A 7917-nucleotide genomic window follows, 5' to 3' on the forward strand; every position below is an offset into this window, starting at 1 on the left:
GTATTAGCTGTGTGGTTGCCTGATATGTGAGTGCCGTCCACCTAGACTGTACGTACACGCACCTCACGCACCGAGTATCTGTCGGCCTTGTAGATGAGGAGGTGGCTGAGGGGCGTTTGCGCAAGTGACTGGGTTTGAATCTAGACAGCACCCTTTGCTGTGGGCTTGGTGAAGTGCAGGTCCTCAGTACACGGGATTCTCATCCTTCCTGGCCTGTTTCTGGCTCCTCCTTACTATCTGGGTTCCACAAGCCTCATCTTTAGCAGCACCGGTGTGCTCTTACCACAAACCTCCGAACAGCACGTTCTTTCAAGGTGCCTCCTCGTCCTTCACCGCTGGTGCTGGGCTCAGACCGTCCCCTGCCCCACGGCCCTTTCCCGGGCCTTTCCTTTTCACTCTCCCGTGGCTAAAGCTCTGACCCGTCCTCCAAGCGCGAGGCCTCTTCTCACTATTTCGCATTCCAGGCAAGCCTACTTATTCTGGGAGTTATTCCCCCTTGATACTTTCTGTCTATAACCAGGACCAGGACCAAGCATACAAATCTCTTTCCACGCAACCCCTTCTTGACGCTCAGTTCTGCCGGGCGTGTTGGTGCTGACTCTCGTACGGATGGTGAGTTGACAGGTGACCGGCGACGGGCGAGCTTTTCATGAACCACGTGGAAAGTATGGTTGGCAAGCCTCTGACACAGATTCCCCCATGGGAAAACATCGTCACCTCCTGAGACAGTCCTGGGAACAAAGTCAATGAACAGAGGATTCAGTGCTTCCGGACACATCGAGTGCTTGTTGCAGACACAACCTGCCCCCAGAGCATCCAAGATCAAGTGTGAGGAAAGGCCTAGGAGTAGCGGGACCGGGGACTGAACAAGTCGGCTCTGCTCCTCTCCCGGCTGCAGTCCGAAGAAACGCCAAACAGGATGCCTCTTTGTTGCCATCAAGTGTCCAGTTCTAAACTTTTGTTAACAATGTATATAATGTTAAGGAGCGGGAGAGCCAGCTTTACTGAAACTTGTGGATCATGCACTTCTTATCCCTGCTACTGTTTGATACAATTAGAGTTTCAGAGCAGCCTGTTTTCCAGCAAAGATACTATATAACCCAAAGGTGCGATTTCTAGTGCCACCTTAATTTCCCCAGTCTCTGGGTACGAGAACTGAACCAAATGTTCTCTAGTATACTTTCAGGGACATGACAAGCTATTCGGATCCTTCCTGATAGATGTTCTGAAAAAGAACTACTAGCTGCAAGAACTAAATCTCAATTTCACCTCCGGCAGAGGAGAAGCTGCGTTGCTGGCAACAGTTAAAATAAACACTGTATCTTCCCAAGAATAGACTGGGTACCCCCAGCGTTTACCTTGAGGCTGCAGCGAGGAAGACTAAGTCTGCCCCTGAACTAGGTCCGTTTCTTTGACTTGAACCTTTATACGTGATTCCTGATATCTTCAGTTTCCGTATGCTGCCTGTAGCCCGAGACGTACAGGGCGCACCCCTCGTCAAGGCTCGGATTTCAAGAGTCTAATACATTTCCATTCAGGTACAGATAGCCATCTGCAGAATAGAGAATAATATTTATCTCGTTGGAGCGCTGCAGGAATATCATGACAGGACACGTGTGGCCCCGCGCGCCCCCAACCACAAGCCCAGATCTCCCGTCTCCCCTCCGAAACCTCCCCCTCCCCCCCCCACACCCAGCCACCGAGGGGGGCCCGGGGAGGGATGGCGGTCTCAGCCCCGGTTCCGAGAGGTCACTCGTGGAGCCGCCCTAGCTAGGCCGAGACGCCAGATGTGGCTGCCCTGCTGCTTCACGTCCATCTCCGTGAGCCATGCCCAAAAGGCACGTGAAATCATTGAGAGCAAATAGCGCCCCCAGAAAACGCAAAATGATCCTCCTGAACCCCACACGGCCGCCATCTTGGTGGATCCACGTTAGAGGTCGTTGGTAGGTATCCCCACTTGATGCCTGAATAGTACTCACACGGACTCGATTTCTTTTCGCTTTTCCTGGGTGCCCTAGCCAGAGAGATCACGTGGGCCGGAGAGCAAACACAGAACAGAACAGAGCCCCGAACCACAGCCAAGTCGAGGGCGTGCGGAACCGCAGGAACTCACAGAGCCTGTGAGGGGACCCAGATGGGGAAGAAGCGTCCGTGCTCACGTATCTCTGGGGAGGTTGGAAGGGGCGCCCGCCAGCGAGGCAGATGCCGCGCGAGTGGCCGGAGACGTTTCTCCATGGGATCTCTCGGGATGTCGCAGGGTGCCGGGTGCAGGGGCACCCTGGGAGGCCCGGTCCACCGAAAAGCCCGAGAAGTCTTCATGTGGGGCAGGCCCGGGATGGTTTCTTGCAGGGCCGGGCGAGGAGAATTCGGGGGCCCATACCTCCAAGCCCCACACGTCTCGAGAGGGCTCCACGTGGCATTCTGAAAGGCCGGGCGACGGAGGGAAGGGGTTCGTGGCTGCGGACGACGCCTGGCTGGAGGAATTCTTTGTCTTTGGCGACGGTTCACCCCGTAGGTCAGGTCATGAGGTTCCTCGACACCTTCCACGGGGCGGATGTTCACAGGAGGAGTGGGGACAGGACGGCGGACTCGCAGGCCACCCTCCTGTCCCCACTGCTCCCCTCCCTCCAGCACTGGAGTTCGAATCTAGATGGGCCTCTGACCGCACACATCGCTGGGTTTACATCGTGCCGGCTTCACCTTCGATTCTCACAAACTGGCACTCTTGCTGCTGCTAGAAGTGTCCTAGAGAAGAAGACATCGGGTTCCGTACCAGATCAGCTTCTTGGACGTGGCCCTCTGGAGCCCGTGGCTTTGGCTTCAGGGGAAGCGCGCTGCCTACGGTATAGCCTGGCCCGGAAGCTCATCCGAGGATTCCTAAGGAGTTCGCGGGCCCCGAGGATTCTGTTTCCGAAAAGCGTTTTCTGGAACCGGGCGACTTGGGAGAACGTGTCACTGGTGTGGAAAATGGAAGGCCGCTGTCAGAGGGTTCAGTGACCTTTACGCTCCCTCCTTTCACTTGAAAGGCGTCTTCTTTTTTCTCCCCACCCCGCCCCCCAACCCCCCAACCCCCCGCAGCACACACACACCCGACAGCTTGCCTGACCGTTGTTGCTGGGGAGATGAAATCCCAGGAGACGGGAGGCCAAGTCTCTCTCACACCCCGGGGCAAACGATAGGAACGGGTCCCCAGCCGTGTGATGTCTCCGTGTCTCAGCACGGCCGACAGTCTCCTCCTCTTTCTAGGTGCTCCCGTTTCCTCCACCCCCCACCCCCCACCCCCACCCCCCCCCCGCCACCGACCCCCGCCCCCAGCAGCCCTGCCACCCCACCCCAGACCCGACCGCCCGGCCCGGCCGCCCGGCCGCCTTTCCTTTCCGGTGTTTGTGGCCAGTTATTTTGAAATCCATGTTCTCCTGACCTCAAGCGCACTTTCCCCGCCCACCGGCGCATGCTTGTGTTTGTTGTCGTTGGACTTGATCACGGTCTCGACACAGGTTGACTTTCGTTTTCTCTTGTTGGGGGTCCGAGTGTCTCCTTCTTTTCCTTTCTTGCTCCTGGGCTTGCGTGTCTGTGTCTGTGTCTGCTTTCGAGAAGTCCTGCTTTGTTCTCCGAGCAGCGCTTGCCTGGTTTCGCTTTGCCGGTCGGTCCCTCCCTCCCTGCCTCCCTCCCTTCTCTCTCTCCCTCCCTCCCTCCTTCGGGGGAGGGGGCCCGGGGGAGCCCGGGATGTCACTGGTGCCCCTCTCTCGGCCGTCCCCGCCCCGAGCCCCGCCGCCCGCCGGCGTCTCCGTGGAATGTCCGCCCACCAGCCTGGAATCGCGTGGGTGGGGGGGGGAGCGCGTCTCCTTCGTGGCAGCCTCCTGGGGAGCTATTTCCCAGCTCCTCTCCCTTCCTCTGCGGCCGGGGTCGCGTCGCGTCGCGTCTCTCGGAGGCGGCGGCTCCGAGCCGAGCTCGGGCGTTTGGGCGGCCGGCGCTGTGGCGTCCTCGGCGGCCGGCGACAGCGACCCGTCCTCGGGACATTGGAGCCGGTTGTCAGGAGCCACCTGGCGGCCGCTTTTATAGTGTCCCTCCCCTCTGGAGCTTCGGCGACCTTCAGGAGGGTTGTGACTCAGCCGCCGGGCCCGAGGGCACAGCTCTCAGAGACCGGCTCTGCTGGCAGCGACAGTGGCGGTGGCGCCGAGGCCTAGGGACGTCCTGCTGTCGCCGGAGATTGGTTCTCTAGGTTTCTGAGGAGGGTGGCCGTCGCGGCGGCGGCGGCGCTCCAGAGCCGGGCTCTGGGGTGGCCTGACCGGGCCTCCCTCAGGAGGGTTTGCTTTTCGCCCTCAGGAGGGTTTGCCTTCTTCTGCCAGGAGGGTTGGCTCCCGCCCTCAAAAAGGGTTTGCTGTTCGCCTTTTCAGAAGGGTTTGCGTCTCCCTTCAGGAGGTTTTTGCTTTCCCGCCCTTTCAGGAGGGTTTGCCACCCCCGGAGGGTTTGCTTTCTCACCCCTCCCCAACTCCCTGAATCACGGCCAGGAGGTCAGGGACCGGCTCGAGCCGTCCTGGGTGCCCCGGACAGGACGGTCTGGGGCCCCGGGCGTGGTCCCTCGTTGGGGCCCGCTCGTCTCGTGGGAGGCGCCTCGCCGGCGGGTCTCTCTTCGTTTTTCTCTTTGGCAACTCGAAGCCAAACCCCCGCTCGGAGACTCGGACGGACGGACGGGTACACCTACCCGTGCGGGCGAAGGGGGAGGGCGTCCCCGGCCAGCTCCCTCCCCCTTGGCGTCTGCGCCCCCACTTCGCCCACCGGGCGCCCCCTTCGCCCCCCTCCCCCCCCCCAGTCGACCAGATGACCCCCGACAGCTCCGGGCCTGGTGTTTCTGGGGTAGTGCTGGGGACAGGTGGCGGTGCCAAGGTGCCAAGGTCCCTCCCTGCCAGTCGTGGGTGGGCCCCGCTGTCGGGCGCTGTCATTTTGTCGCCCGAAATGGGCCTTTTCTGCCACCAGGTAAGTGCCGACACGGTCTCTCTCGGCGTCTGCCGCCGAGGACTTTGGGCCTCTGGACGCACGCGGGGCTCTGGGCCTTTGGGCCGCCGGCCTGGGCCTGTGCGTCGGCTCCCGCGTGGCGTGTCTGGCAGACCCGACCCGTGGCGCCACCTCCGGTCTCTGGGCGACCCGAGGGCGGCGGGGCGAGGCGCCGTGGGTCTTCTACCCTGTGTGACCCCCGCTGCGGGCGCCCGGTGGTGGCCGGGACGACCCCCGCTCTGTAGGCTCCGTGCCCCGTGTCAGGCAGCTCCTCCTCCTGGGGTCGTCGGCGGCTGTCGCCTGAGGTGAGGTGAGGTGAGGTGTGGCGGGGGGAGGCGGCCGGTGAGGCTTAAAGCGGGCCCCTCCGGCGACTGCCCTCACCGTGCCTTCCCCCCTCCCCCTCGGCTCAACGGATCGATGTGGTGTGGTCGTGCTCTCCCGGGCCGGGCCTAAGCCGTGCCGGACGAGGGACGGGCGTTCCTGGTGAACGTGTGCGGTCTTCTCGGTCTGTCCACGGGGCCCCTCGCCTGCCTTTCCCCCTGCCCGTCGGGGAGGGTGAGGAAGGCGGGAGGGTGGGTGCGGCCTCCGGCCCTGACTCTCGGTCTCCTGCCCGCCCCCCCTCCACGGGGCGTCAGTGAGGCCGTCGGTCTTCGGACACAGCGGACGCTCTCGCTTCGCCTTCTCGGCGCGTGTCCCGCGAGCGGCCCTCCCCGCGGTGGGGAGGGCTGTGCCCGCCGCTGCGCCGCGCGCCCCGCGTGGGTGGGTGAGCGTGCCTCGTTTGACCCTCGGTGGTGCCCCTGGCGCGCTCCAGGTCGCCCCCTCAGGTGCCTGAGGCCGAGCGGTGGTGTCGTTTCCCTTAACCCGGCGTCCTCCTCGGGTCCCCCACCGCGGTGGTGTGTGTGTGTGTCCCGCGAGTGGCTCTCGTTGGGGGAGGGGTCGAGACGGGAAGAGAGGCGTGCCTGTTCCCCTCGCCTCTTCCGTTGGGGGCAGGTGCTGCCTCGTCGTGGAGGCACGGGCCGTGCTCCGGCCCCGACCGTGCACACGCTCCCGTGTGGTCGTCCGCTTACCTGTACCGCAGACCCCTCCCGCCCAGTCGAGGATCGGCGGCTCGTGGAGCGCCTCCGTGGGCCCGAAGGAGAGACGATGGGGTGAGGGACGGCGCGCCCTCGGTGAGAAAGCCTTCTCTAGCGATCCGAGAGGGAGCCTCTGGGGTACCGGAGCCCCCGGCCGCTGCCCCTCCTGAGTGCGCAGTGTAGCCGCCGTGGCGACTGCCAGAGCACGTGGGCAGAATCCCCCCACCTCTCCTCTGTGAGGGGGGATGGGTGCGCCGGCCCCGCGGTGGGGCCGTGTGCCGCTCGTTGCCTACCGCGGCCCGCGCCTCCCCCCGCCGAGTCGGGGGAGGGTCCCGCCGGGCCCCGCCGGGTGTCCGGCACGTGGGGGGGAACCGTGCGTGCGCCGCGTGCGTGCGGCCGCCCCCGCGGTGTGAGTGCAGGAGGAGAAGGGCCGGGGGGCGACGCCCGGTCGGCCCCGGCTTCCCCAGCCCCGCGGCCGTGGCGAGGAGGAGTCCGTCGCGCCCGCCCTCGTCCCCGAGCCGGTGGCGGCGCGCGGGCACGGTCTGGGCCGCCTCGCTCGAGAGCGTGTCCCCGGGATGTGGCGCCTCGGGGTCAGACTAGATGGAGAGACGGATCCGTCGAGGGTGGGCGGAGGAGACGGGTGGACGGCGCCGCCGGCCCTGGCGGCGGGGCCGGGGCGTGGGACTCCGCTCCGGGGCCGGCCGGGGCCGGCCGGCGTCCCAGGCGTCGCGGGACCGCCCTCGTGTGTGGGTGGCGGTGGGATCCCGCGCTGGTTTTCCTGGCGGCCCGGCCGTGTTCCCGGTGGTCTTCTCTGGTCCCCGGGCGGCGCCCGCGCCCCCTGTCCCGTGGCCGTCGCTGTGCGCGCTTGCCGGCCCCTCCCCGCCGCTGCCGGCCTTCCTCCTCGGCCCGCGCGTGCGACCGCCCGCGTGCCCTTCCCCCCTGTCTGGGACCGAGTCGGCTTCGCCTCCTGTGGGTGTCGTCCCCGGGCGGAGCAGTGCCCTCGGAGTCCCTGAGAGAAGTGAGGGGAGGGGCCTGGCGCGGCGGGGCCGCGCGAGTGAGGGCCGTGGCGGGCACGCCGGTACGCAGGCGGGAGAGCGTTCTCCCGGGCCGGCCGCGGCTCTGGGTGTGTGTGTGTAGGTGGCGGTGGGCGCGAGCCCCCGTGAGGGGAGCCTCCCCCACCCTCCGCTTGGGGGTGTGGGGGGGGCCGGAGAGGCCAGTCCGCCGCCCCGGGTGTGCCGCGGGACCGCCCCTGTGCTGGGAGGCCTCCGGCGGTGAGATCCCGCGGTGCGCCCCGGTGGCCGACTCGCTTCCCCCGGGTCGTTTCGAGCCATCCTCCTCGCGGTGGCGCGCGGCCACCCCACCTCTCCGCCGCCGGTTCCGCGCCGCCGCCGCGTCTCGCGCGGCGTTGGCCTCACGCGGCCGCAGCTCGTCGGTGCCCCCGTCCGTCCGTCCGCTTCGGTCCGCTCCCCCGTCTGCTGCTTCCTCGGGGCCGCGCCCTGGTGCGTCTCGCCTCCCGGGCCTGCCGCGGCCCCGATCCGTGGCCCGTGCCGCCGCCCGTCCGCCGCCGACGTCGTCGCGTGCCGGTCGAGGGGGGAGCGAGCAGCGGGACTCCCACCCTTCCCCGTCAGCCTCCCGCCGCGCTCCCGCTCCGGTGCGCTCGCCCGAGCCGCGGGTCGGGTCCTCCCCGGTCTGCCCCCGCGGGCCGGTCGCCGTGTCCTCGCCGCCCGGCCTCCCCCGCCCCCCCCGGGGCGGGTGGACGGAAGGACGCGAGGGCGCGCGTCGGCCGTCCCGTGGCGTGGCCTGGCCGGTGGGGGGGGTCCCCGGCCCGGCTCCCGGGGCCGCCGGGGCG

The sequence above is a fragment of the Giraffa tippelskirchi genome, chromosome 14 (assembly GCF_054371585.1).
Source record: "Giraffa tippelskirchi isolate mGirTip1 chromosome 14, T2T-mGirTip1v1.2.pri, whole genome shotgun sequence".
In the NCBI taxonomy this organism is placed as follows: Eukaryota; Metazoa; Chordata; class Mammalia; order Artiodactyla; family Giraffidae; genus Giraffa; species Giraffa tippelskirchi.